This window comes from Cervus canadensis, chromosome 19 (assembly GCF_019320065.1).
Source record: "Cervus canadensis isolate Bull #8, Minnesota chromosome 19, ASM1932006v1, whole genome shotgun sequence".
NCBI lineage: Eukaryota > Metazoa > Chordata > Mammalia > Artiodactyla > Cervidae > Cervus > Cervus canadensis.
The window spans coordinates 15370899-15384717 of record NC_057404.1 but is presented as its reverse complement, the minus strand read 5'-3'; the positions used below and the strand labels follow the sequence as shown (position 1 = coordinate 15384717).

Here is a 13819-nt window from a genome sequence, read left to right as displayed (position 1 = left end):
ATGATGCTGTGAAAGGGCTGCACTTAATATGTCAGCAAATCTGGAAAACTCAGCACTGGCCACAGGACTGGAAAAGGTCAGTTTTCATTCCAATCCCAAAGAAAGGTAATGCCAAAAAATTCTCAAACTACCGCACAATTGCACTCATCTCACACGATAGCAAAGTAATGCTCAAAATTCTCCAAGTCAGGCTTCAACAGTACATCAAGCATGAACTTCTAGATGTTCAAGCTGGATTTAGAAAAGGCAGAGGAACCAGAGGTCAAATTGCCAACATCCGTTGGATCATCAAAAAAGCAAGAGAGTTCCAGAAAAACATCTACTTCTGCTTTATTGACCATGCCAAAGCCTTGGACTGTGTGGATCACAACAAACAGTGGAAAATACTTCAAGAGATGGGAATACCAGACCACCTGACCTGCCTCTTGAGAAATCTATATGCAGATCAGGAAGCAACAGTTAGAACTGGAACAGGCTGGTTCCAAATAGGAAAAGGAGTACGTCAAGACTGTATATTGTCACCCTGCTTATTTAACTTCTGTGCAGAGTACATCATGAGAAACGCTGGGCTGGATGAAGTACAAGCTGGAATCAAGATTTCCAGGGGAAATATCTATAACCTCAGATGAGCAGATGGCACCACCCTTATGGCAAAAAGTGAAGAACTAAAGAGCCTCTTGATGAAAGTGAAAGAGGAGAATGGAAAAGTTGGCTTAAAACTCAACATTCAGAAAACTAAGATCATGGCATACAGTCCCATCACTTCATAGCAAATATATGGGGAAACAGTGGAAAGAGTGTCAGACTTTATATTTTGGGGCTCCATAATCACTGCAGATGTGGCCTGCAGCCATGAAATTAAAAGACGCTTGTTCTTTGGAAGAAAAGCTATGACCAACCTAGACAGCACATTAAAAAGCAGAGACATTACTTTGCCAACAAAGGCCCATCTAGTCAAAGCTATGGCTTTTCCTGTAGTCATGTATAGATGTGAGAGCTGGACTATAAACAAAGCTGAGCACCAAAGAATTTATGCTTTTGAGCTGTGGTGTTGGAGAAGACTCTTGAGGGTCCGTTGGCCAGCTAGGAGATCCATTCAGTCCATCCTAAAGGAAATCGGTTCTGAATATTCATTGGAAGGACTTATGCTGAAACTGAAACTCCAATATTTTGGCCACCTAATGTGAAGAACTGACTCATTGGAAAAGACCCTGATGCTGGGAAAGATTGAAGGCAGGAGGAGAAGGGGACAACAGAGGATGAGATGGTTTTATGGCATCACCGACTCAATGGACATGAGTTGAGTAAGCTCCAGGATTTGGAGATGGACAGGGAGGCCTGGTGAGCTGCAGTCCATGAGGTCGTGCAGTGCTGAACACGACTGACCTCCTGAACTGAACTGATTCCCACAATGATAGGACTTGCTCAGGAAATAGGATTATATCTGATTAATTACTGAATACCTGGTGTCCTATACATAGTAGGCTCTGAATAAAAGCTTATAGAACAGTTTCAGTGGTCAAATTAATGAATGCAAGCAACCAAATTTTATTTAGGACATATTTAATATGTTGTATGTCAGACAGTGCTCCAGGCATTGGGATATGGCAAAGAACAGCATTGACAAAAATCACTGCTATCTCTGCTATCGTATCTGCTGGAGGGATGAAATGGTAATTAATGATATAAGTACGTAAAGTATTATGATTAGATGGTGGCAAGTGCTATGAAAATTATGCTGGGACAAGAGGTGTAGAGGATGCCATCCTTCTTCTTGGACAGATATAACAATCACTCTGTTTATTTTCTGTCCTGATTCCTTGTTGTTTTTATACTTTTTATGGTAAAACAGAGGATATTGAGTTTCCTAGAATTGGTTGATCAGCTTTTAGGAAATTCTGAAAGTAAAGGTTCTTTGATAGTCAAAAGAAACCCTATCAAACAGCCAAGTTTATGTTGAGCTGTGTTGTATAGAGAAAGAAAAAACTCCTATTTTCTAGGAAGAGTGAAAAAATGGAGATTGAATACTAAATTATTAGATGCCACAGGTTTGCTGCTGCTGCTAAGTCACTTCAGTTGTGTCTGACTCTGTGACCCCATAGATGGCAGCCCACCAGGCTCCCCCGTCCCTGGGATTCTCCAGGCGAGAGTACTGGAGTGGGGTGCCATTGCCTTCTCCGGCCACAGGTTTATCATTATACAAAAATAAAATAAATTCTAGAAATATTTCTTTATCTTAACTACAATTTTATTGAAATACAAATAAATATATTACAATATATACATATATACTGTGTATATTTATATATAAGTGGCTTCCCTGGTGGTTCAGACACTAAAGCATCTGCCTGCAATGCCAGAGACCTGGGTTTGATCCCTGGGTCAGGAAGATCCCCTGGAGGAGGTCATGGCAACCCACTCCAGTATTCCTGCTTGGAGAATCACCATGGACAGAATAGCCTGACGGGCTACAGTCCCTGGGGTCGCAAAGAGTCGGATACAACTGAGCGACTAAGCACTCACTATATATATATGTAATAGAATCAAAGGATTTTTCTACAATATTATGACCTAATTTAATTGAAATATTTTTTAAATAAATTAAGAAATAAATGCTACTTTACATCAGAAAATACCATCATTTAATTTTCACACACAAATCTGCATTCTAAGTACAGATCTATCCTACATACTATTTTTTTAGTTAAAAACAAATGTGACTCTAAAAGCTAGGGTTATATTTCTCTTTTTATTTCTTTTCATTTGACTTCTACACTTCATCCACCTTCATCCCCAGTAATGAAACTTAGTCCTATCTTTTCATCAGACTCTTCCTTTAAAATATTGGTATTACCTCTGTAGATTGGAAATAGACTGTTCATATACACATGCATGCAATTTTTGTTACTGAAAACAAAAATCAGATTTTAAAGTTTCCAGAAGTATGAGAGTTAAGCTTCAAGTTCCATTATTTTTTCTCAAGGACAGTATTCCCAGTGTTTCTGCATGTTTGTGGGTATTCCCTTGCCAAAATTCCTCCCATGATGTCTGTTTCCTAACTGTTACTGAAGATGGTAAAAGGGAAGAAGAGAGAAATGGGAGAAAAGGGTCTTCTATTGCTCCAAACACTCCTCAGCATTGGCTTCCTGCCAGCCTTCCTCCTTCCTCCTCACAGCCTCCTTGGAGTTATGAACTTGCTTTTTTCCCAAAATTCTTATTTCCATGTCCCAATTCTTCTCTCCCTTTCCAGGGCTCTGAAAAGTGTTGACTACCATTAAGCTATATCACAGAGAATCTGCTGGTTTCTTCTGATCAGTGATTGTCTCTTCTTGTTGATGGCTCATAGTTCTGTGATAGTATTTGGAAATTAGACTAAAATGTTCTATTTCTAAAGTGAATTATTATTTTTCTTTTAGTTATAGGAAAAAAATCATGTATTTTTTTTTCTGTTTGGATTTTCTTGTATACATTTAGCTTCTACTTCTGCTGCCTGTTATCACTTCTTTGATAGTTCTGTCACATGACAGAATAAAAATGTTCAAATTGAGTAAACAACCAGGAAACTTTTAGTATAATATTATCAGAAAAAAATGGGCCACTTTTTCAGATGCAGTTATGCTTGTTATATGATTTTATATTAAATGAGTATCATGTATTAATTTTTCTCAATGTAAACTGTCTTTATTCTAAATTTGATTGAATTTATTAAATGCTTCACTTTACCATGATAGTCCTCAAAGTACAAATGACACTGATGAACCCTCCTCAAAGTACATGTGAGAAGCACAACTCAGTACGGCATCCCTTCGTTTTGACTCTTTCCTCCTCCTTCTGAAGCATCTCAACTGTGTGTCTTAAGGAGAGGTGTCCAAAAATGAATCACAGAAGAGTTCCTTCTTCCTCTTCATCCTCTATGTAGTTCTGTCTGCACCCTACATTAAGAAAGACCCACTTGCTTCAACTCCACTTCTACTTCTCAAATCAGTTGTCTGCAAATTCCCCTTAATCCTGAGGTTGACTGTTTGGTTGAGTCAGCCTTCCTAAGGGAAACTGTTAGTTGCTCAGTTGTGTCTGACTCTTTACAACCCCATGGACTGTAGCCCGCCAGGCTCCTCTGTCCGTGGAATTCTCCAGGCAACGATACTGGAGAGGGTAGCCATTCTTTCCCCAGAGTATCTTCCTGATCCAGGTCTCAAACATGGGCCTCCTGCATTGCAGGCAAATTCTTTAGCATCTGAGCCACCAGGGAAGCCCTCCTAAAGTAACTGCTGGCTTTTTAATTGGCACCTCTTACTTATGTCAAACTATATTCTCACCAGACACTAAGTAGCAATGGTCAAATCTTTCAGGACTTCTAGACAGGACAGGATGAGGCTGGATGCTTGGCAGCATCTAATGTATGTTACCTAGGGAAATGGTTTTAAAATTTTTGCCTACAAAAGTTTCACCAAAGGAGCTTTTAGGAAGTACAGTTCTGCTTCTCTTCACCTCAGGCATGGGCAAGATGCCTACATTTTTAAAAAGCATCCTGGGTTATTCTTGTGGAAAATCCTCTAGAGCAGCAGTATCTAATAAACTATCAACAGAAGCCATGTATGTAGTTCTACATTTTCTAGTAGGCACAATAATACCCTAAGAAAGAATCCTATAAAATTAATTTTAATTATATATTTTACTTAACTCCCAGTATCCACAACATTTTAATTCAATATTTAATCACTGTGTGTGTATTCAGTCACATCAGTTGCTCAGTTGTGTCCAACTCTTTGTGACCCCACGGACTGCAGCCTGCTAGGCTCGTCTTCCCGTGGGATATTCCAGGCAAGAATACTAGAGTGGGTTGCCATTTCCTCCTCCAGGGGATTTAATCAATATGTAATTATTAATGAGATATTTGCCATTCCTTTCATAAAAATTGTCTGCAGAATGTGGTGTGTGTTTTACAATGACAGCATATCAACTCATTTGGGACTAACCTCACTGCAAGTACTCAGCAGCCATATGGAGCTAGTGACTACCATGTCGGACAACGCAGCTTTAGAGAATTGCTTTCAAATTGGTATATAAGCTTTTGATGCTAAGTAAAAGCATGCTTTCTTGTGTGCTTATCATGTGGTTTGCACCAAGCTAAGTTCTTAAAACGCATCATATTAAATCCAAGCAATAATAATAGAAAGCAGGTATGGTATTTTACCTACTTGGTAAGAAAAATACCATGCTCATTTCTCAAACAATTAAATGAGACGTGGCCTTCTTTCTAGTTTAAAGTCTTATACATGTTGAGGAATTGTGTCATATAAATATATCATAAAATAGAATGCAGAGGTAACTTACGATATTTATATATCAATCCCTCATGCCACTTAACCTTTCAGAACTGGAATAAGCATCCTTGGCATGAGCTGGTTGGGAGGACTGGACATAAAAACTGTTTATTATAAAAATGCCGAAATATTATGAGTAACTTTTTTAAAACAATTTTATATTTTCTTAAGATTAGTGTTTTCCTCCTCTGAGGCAATAGGAAAAATTATAAACAATAACATAAAAATGCCATTTACTGGTGACTATTAATTATCTTAAATATGAATGAATAAATAAAGAAATGCTGATGCTGAAGCTGAAGCTCCAGTACTTTGGCCACCTGATGCAAAGAGCTGACTCATTGGAAAAAACTCTGATGCTGCGAAGGATTGAGGGCAGGAGGATAAGGGAGCAGCAGAGGGTGAAATGGTTCGATGGCATCACCAGTCAATGGACGTGTTTGAATAAACTCCAGCAGATAATGAAGGACAGGAAAGCCTGGCGTGCTGCTGTCCATGGGATCACAAAGAGTTGGACATGATTTAATGACTGAACAACAACAAATAAAGACATAAAGTGGGCCAATGTATAATAAAACTATAAAAGCTACAGTTTTTTCAAGGGTGAGACTCTCACCATATCAGCATTTGTTCAAAGAAGGTTATTTGTCAAAAGTTATTTACTCTTCTTTCCCCTTGCTTCCTGAGCACATGCTATGAACATCTTCATTTGTTTTAATTTTAAGTTGGTTGATTAAAGAAAAAGGACTCCTTTTGCTTTTAATATTGCTGAATATTTGAGGATCAATTACAGCTATTAAATTAAAATAGTTTACCCCTCGAGGACTTTCTAAGACCAAAGAAAATATTATTTTAAATGGAGAACATTAGTCTTCTATTGTTACTATCTTGGACTAGATTGCATTAGATCTTCACATTAAGGCTCCAAGTGCTTTGAAGATGTAAAGCCAGTGGTACTGTGTAGAATGAAGCATAAAATCAAACAAACATGTTATTTACCTTGGTCTTTGTAAGCAGAATCAACTTGTTGGATCTGTTTTTATCTATCAATAGAATGAATCTACATACAGTCATAATGTTCTCAACTTGATTACTCACTCAAATGAGAAGGGCATAGATAAATGGCAAATAGCAAGTTAAATATGTTATGTTTGGCCTAAAATGGGTATATAACTTTTAAATCTTTATTTTTCTGATCCTAAGTGTAAAGTGATATGTCAATGAATAAGATTTTTTAGAAACATCCTGATATAAAGTTAAATTAGCGTTAAAAGTTTTGTGTAGATGAGTCACCATTGGGATCTCTCATGTATAGACATTTCAGTGTAAATTATTTGAATATCAATGGCTCTCTTAAATTGTTTATGTAAAATTATCTACCCATGTATAAGATAAACATCGAGGCTTAGAAACTTCTCCCGATGTAGAGGCTACATTCATTACCAAGTGGGTGAATCACAGTGTTACATCAAGTACAGCTGTTTCCTCATGGGAATAGCTGTCTAGTCACAAGTAGGAGATATAATCCCAGGGTGCTCTGTTAGCCTGGGATTTCAGGATCAGTTTTGTTTTTGATCCCACTATTTCTCAAATCCCTTTTCATTAATGATGAAATAGGGTCTCAATATCCTCAGCTGCCACTTGGAAAGAAAAAAAGGAAGATTATGCTGCTCACATCCTAGTCATTTGGTATCTAAGTTTCTTTTTTGCTTTACTATAAATACGTACTTGCATTTTGATAAATTTACACATTTTAAGCATAATTCACTGAATAACCTTTTCTATTTGGAATAAAAATGAAACTTAGAAACAGTGAAAAAGAGCACCAAGTAACTAAAAAAAGATGCTCCCAAATGTACTTGGGAAACCTCACATAAGTCACTGCTAAGTCCCTACTCAGAACCTGCTGCTTCTCGTTCATCCAAGATTGTACCAATGTGCTTATTTGCCACTCCTAGTTTAGTTAAAACAGTTGACTAGAATCTAAATGAAGAGTTATTAACACTACATATGTATTCGGGTATCAGAGGTATCAAGAAATGTTTCTCAAATGTGAGGGAAACATATGTATCTAAGAGAAAATCTTTTTCTGGATCCATAAAGTTACACATACTTCACTGACTTCAGATGACACTAGCTTAGGCAGCCTGATTAGTATTTATAATGATCTCAGTCTCTTCATGTATCCTTTGTTTAAGAATTCAGGTCATTATGGAACACATTTTGGAAATTTTCCACCCCAAATGATTGAATGTGTGTTTAATGGGTACATTACTATATAGATTTAATTTTCATGAACATAAGTAAACCATATTTGCGTCTAATTTTAAGTAATGACTCAATAATTTCATATCATAAAGTGTTTATAGTTTACAATTGACCCTAACATGTTTGTCTATGCAAAAATGTCCAATCAGTTCATAACTGTAGATTTTTTTAAGACATCAAAGTAAATATTACTGTTAAATTTTTTATATGACATTGAAAGAAATCAAGTATGCCAATAAAATGTGTTAAAATACTGGCCTTAAATTTCACCAGATCTTTGTTGTTTTGTGAGATGAAGATTGCAGTCCTAATTCTACTAAAATGCACACAATTGACCTGATTAACTGTTTGGTCTCTTATCTGTATACTTACATACATGATCTGCTTGGGGAATTTCTTTGTAACTAAGAGGCCAGTTAAGGGGAAGGGGAGTAGGTTTGCAGACACTTAGAATGGACTCAGGTACCTGAGTCTAAGTAAGATGGAAAGTTAAGTGACAATTATGTATTAAGGTGTCTCATTTCCTGCACATTGTTCCTGAAAACTATGTGGAATGATAAAGCCATGGTATTAGATAGCCAACTTGAAAACCCTCCTATTTTGATATACAAATCCCATTTTACAACCTGAAATCTAAGAGCAAGAAAGGCCTCTTTTCCATGATATCTGGTGGCTTTATATCTAATGGTCATAACCTTCTAACCTGGAATAGAGGCTATAAGTTATCCTCACAGAGATTTTTCTTTATCATTTTTAACACACTAATTTTTTTTTCTATGTTTTTACATTCTGGAATGTATCTTTAGGACTTGGTAACTTTAGGTAACTTTAGAATTTCTTCTCCAAGTTTCTGCTTTTTTTGATTTTGCACTTTCATGAGCTTCTTTTATACTTCTAATGGAAACATTGGCATGGACAGATGCTCTGTGGACCAAGGGGATAAGTTTTCTTTGTTTTCACTATTGTATTTTCTAGACTTTACAATTATTTAAATTTTAGGATCTGATTGGTAAAACTAGGATGCCAAAAAAAAAAGGAACTTAAATATGCATATGTGCACACACACACACACACACACACACACATATTTTTTTTTGGCAAATTCTATTTATTTTTTAAATGCTTTGCTGTTTAAGGAGAATGTGAGGTGTGCAGGTGCCATGGAGGGTGGGAGAGTTTAAAAGTTGGGAGAGTTAAAGAAGGTATCAAAGGATTTGAGTCAATAATGACTTCAGATATTCAAGTTGATTAATTAGTACTTCCTCTCTTACCTGTTGTTAGTGGTTTAGTAGGAGGCAGTCTGTTCCGTTTAGACAATGCAGCCGTCAAAAGGGTGGGTCAATTATCTAGCCTGCATATTTATAATTGGGAGGGAGTTGGGAGGAGCCAAACTCCCTTGAGACTGGAAGGGAACCCAGTGACGCCTGTTTAGAGACACTAGTGGGCTTAGAAAAGACGTCACAGGAAAGAGTGACTGGGGACTCCATACCAGTGGGATCTTTGCCTTTACATGCAGGAAAAAAAAGAAAAGAAACTGAAAAGCCCCTCCTTAATTATTAAATGCTGTGTGTATTGTAAGTTTTGCAAGTAGCAGAAGTTTTAGAGAATTTTATATACACTTTTCAAAAGGGCAACTAAAATTCAAATTTTGGTTGCTATTTTATTCTTTTGTAATATTTCCCTTGCAAAGTGATTTGACCTGACAAGACTTGTGATGTGCTAAGTGATAACATTACGTGATTTGGAATTTAAGTTTTATGATAACTGCTTCATTGTGTCAAGGGAAAACACATGTTTTTAAATTTGCTTAACTGAGAACTGGCTGTTTTTACAGATATTATATAATAATGTGTTATTTGTTGAAATATTTATTATATAAAATCTCAAATGTAGAGGACCAATTATATATAAAATAGTAAAACCATGGCTCATTTAGGGGGGAAAAAACCTCTCTTTTGTATTTTATTAATATTTTGTGGTAAAAAATTACCAAAAAGTGATTTTCTAGAATATTATATCTGATTCATTTTTATTATATTATTGCCATTTTCATTACATTCTCTTCAAATTGCAATAGTTTGGAACTATTCAATCCTATTTTATTTCCATTATAAACAGATGCATAAGTATATATTAAGAAGAGATGGTGCACCAGGGGAAAAGAAATATGTATAAAAATATTTAATAATCTCAAATATTTTGTTAAATTATTTTTCAATGTTTGTTGGGTGAGTTTGACCTATAATACATTGTTACTGACATTAGCCTGCATCTGATACATTTTCATAATGTCATATCAAGTTTTAAAATTAGTGACAGTGAAAGTCACTGTCCTGTCTGACTGTGACCCCATGGACTGTACAGTCCATGGAATTCTTCAGGCCAGAATACTGGCATGGGTAGCCTTTCCCTTCTCCAGGGGATCTTCCCAACCCAGGGATCGAACCCAGGTCTCCTGAGTTGCAGGTGGATTCTTTACCAGCTGAGCCACCAGGGAAGCCCAAGAATACTGGAGAGGGTAGCCTGTCTCTTCTCCAGCAGATCTTCCCAACCCAGGAACTGAACCGGGGTCTCCTGCATCGCAGGCAGGTTCTTTACCAACTGAGCTACTAGGGAAGCCAAAACATAATTGGTTGTAAATAACTTAGTCCCATTAGTTAAGTTGCTCAGTCGTGTCCGACTCTTTGCGACCCTGTGGACTGTAGCCTACCAGGCTCCTCTGTCCATGGGATTCTCCAGGCAAGAACACTGGAGTGGGTTGCCATTTCCTTCTCCAGGGGATCTTCCCAACCCAGGGATCGAACCCAGGTCTCCCACATTGCAGGCAGACGCTTTAACCTCTGAGCCAGTACAAATCCCCACAGTATTGGGAATAACATGTGACTACTGAAATCTTACCAGGATCTCTTTCCTGAGCAGCCAAACAGCATGATTTTACATTTGATGATACAGTAGTCAGGTATAGACTTGTTAAAATGAAAAATAAGACATATTTCCTGAATACGTTGTGTTTGTTCACTGTGTTGTCAGGTAAGAATTAGCAGTCTGCAGTCATCCACTTTATAAACTATGATCTAATCGGAACTCAAGAGCTAAATAAGAACATGGATGATTAGCCTTTAGTTAGTAGGAACCCCTAGGGAAAACTTCTGTGGAACAGGAAGTGATTGCTGATGATTTATTAAGTGGTAATCTTGCCTCTGAGAAAATACTGAACAGTTAACTTCACAGAACAGGGTAGTATCTGTTGGATATTCCAGCCAATTGGTGACCTTTTGCTAGCGGAACTCTAAGGTATATTTTTAAAAGAGAAAGAGATCACAGTAAAAAATGTGAAAGTTTATTAGTAAAAAAATCGTGGACTCATGAAAATCTTCCTTTCACTGGGACTGTGAATCTTCAGGGCTTCCCAGGTGGTGCTAATGGTAAGGAATCAACCCACCAATGCAGTAGGCACAAGAGACACAGTTTTGATCCCTGGGTCAGGAAGATCCCCTGGAGTAGGGAATGGGAACCCACTCCAGTATTCTTGCCTGGAAAATTCCATGGACAGAGGAGCCTGGCAGACTATAGTCCATGGGGTTGCAAAGAGTTGGACACAACTGCACACACACACACACACACACACACACACACACACGTGAATATTTAGTAGCTCAGCTAACAATCAGTAAACCCTTAGTCTCCAAGAGGTACTGAGTAAGAAAACAGTTTTAGAATGTAATAAAACAGCAGTGTCAAATCTTACTGGTAAGGTAGAATTTGGTATTTATCTTGCAACTTTGAACTGGAACCTTGAGAAAATTAAAGTTCTCAGAAAAACCTTTGTATTGCCCATTAATCCTTATTCCTTATTGCACTGAAATGAACAACAGCAGAAGGGAAAATTCAAGCCCTACTACACTGAAACCATTAAAGTAGCTGGCAAAACTATAATCTAGGTAACTTACCTTCCATCCTACATTGTTATAATTTTATCAGTTGAAAATGATATCCATTTCATTGGAGAAGATTGTTTAACAAGCTTTTAATCATCATTGTGCCTTAACAATATGATACTGAGAATAATTTTTTAAAAATAGTTTTTGTGCTATTTTGGGATAAAAAATTCTTAGCAGATATAAATATATGGCTGCTATTGCCATATAATCAAATCTAATGGAACTTTTAAAGGTCTAGCAATTGTAACTTATTCACTCTCTGAATTTATTAATTCCACAGTTAAAAATATCTTTACTAGATACAGAATATTCTAAGTAGTATGTTTACATCTTCATCTTTCATTAGCTTAATACTGGAAATCTCAGAACTTAAAAAAATAAATAAATTGTGTCGTAAAGAGAAAGTCAGGTGAAGAGCTTCAGCTGTGAAACATTTGGTTCCTTTTAGGCTTCCCCGGGAAGCTCCACTTGCAAAGGAGATGTGAACAGGAAGACCTCAGCCTGAATCGAGATTAACTCCCTGCAATTCAGTCATCCTAAAGCAGGAAATTGCACTCAATAAATATCATAATGGAGTGAAAGTTTTAGAGTAGGAAGTTATCACGTAAGAGAAAAGTTCTTTGTGCAAATGATTTTGCTGTTTATGATGTCAGTAAATTTATTTAACCAGATGCTGATGGGTATATCATACATTTTCCATCTTACTTCTGACTTGATTTCGAGTTTCTCTTATTCTGCTCTTTCCCCTGTGTTTTTAAAATTAACTAGAAACCTCTCTTAGAAGGACTTGTGTTTAGCAACACAACTACGGGCAAACAGGTGATGATATTTGCTGTAAAAATAAATAGAATAATGCATTACTTTAAAATACATTTCTTAAATTAAGTTTGTTTAAATCAGATTCTTAAATCAGATTTAGGAGATAACGATAGTTTCAGGTAACTTTCAAAAATGTAAATTGTTTACAACAAAATCAATCTAATATTGATTAGCAATGATTTTGTTTCCACTTTCATACATTATTTAAAATAATTGAATCTGGTGAGCAACATGGATCAGGGTCAGATAAATGTTTTCATAGCAATTATTGGCAGCCTTTTCCCTTCTAATGTTTCCCCTGAATAGAAGTATAATTTGCTTCTAGTTAAGTATTGATGAGTCCCCTCGTGAGTTTTGTTTCTGCGTATTTTTTGAGACCCCGTTCGCGGAGTTGCAGGCTTGTAGGGTCAGGACTTTGCGCACACTGCCCCCAGCGCCAAGCCACATCTGCCTAAGGCCCCCGCGGGCTTGGCTAAGGCACAGCCCCCCAGGCCCTGCTGCCAGCTCAGGTGTGGAGATACTGCCGAGCTGTCACTCCGCATGGTTTCCTGCAAGTCAGCTATCTCGTTCCCATCTGTGTTGATATTCTTTCGTGGGTTTTTTTCACTGCTTGCCTGGCATGCATATATTTGTCTGATAAGCCTCAATTTGGCTTTAAGACTTGCCTTCTCAGGTCGTGGCTCAAAATGAAGTTTTTTCCTGGCTATGTTTTCCCTTTAGTTGCACTTCTTACTGTTACATAATTCTTAACTTAGAGATGTTTCTGTCTTAAGGTACACTTCGTTAAACTTATTCGGGTCCTTTTACATGTTGCCCATCCCGTTTTGAACGTCTTAATCCATGAAGATCTCCCATAGCGTGAGTTTTGTTTGCTTTCAAGTTTAAATAACAGCAAAATGAGATTATTTAAATATATAATGACATTTTTCCCCTCTTCATTTTTATCTTACATAATTCTCTTCAGCCGAGAGGTCGCTTTTCAGCAGGAGTTTATTTGGATAGCTTTGATTGTTAGTATTCAGGTGAGTCTCCCTGCAAAGTCAGGGGTAAATTGCATAGTGGATATATTTAGTCCATAAAGGGCTTTTCTATATCTAAAGTTTGATTATTTGTGCTTTGCACCATTAATTGGCAATTTCGGCCATGTTCTTGATTATGCAGCTAAAATTTACTCTGAAGTGTTCAATCCTGTAGGCTTTGTACTTGCAAAACTCCAATGAATTTATTGAGAATGGAGTGCTCCTGATGGCCACTAGTGCAGACTTGGTGGGTATTCTGAGTTGAAAATGGAAGGGCAGATAATTTGAGTACACCATGCTCTGATTAAAGGGCCATGAACAGCTTCCTCTACTTACTTACAGATTAACATCATTTTATACTCTGTTTTCAAACAAGGAATATCTGTTCTAAAAGTAGATCCCACAGATAGCTGTTAATGCAGCAAGTTCCAGTTGCCCTTGCTTGAAA

The 13819-nt window shown here is 37.1% G+C and overlaps 1 protein-coding gene across 7 annotated transcripts in view; it reads left to right on the top strand.

The window, feature by feature from the left end:
* Positions 1-13819, top strand: part of PCDH7 (protocadherin 7) — a 447041-nt gene that overhangs the window by 40418 nt on the left and 392804 nt on the right. The window lies entirely within an intron of this gene.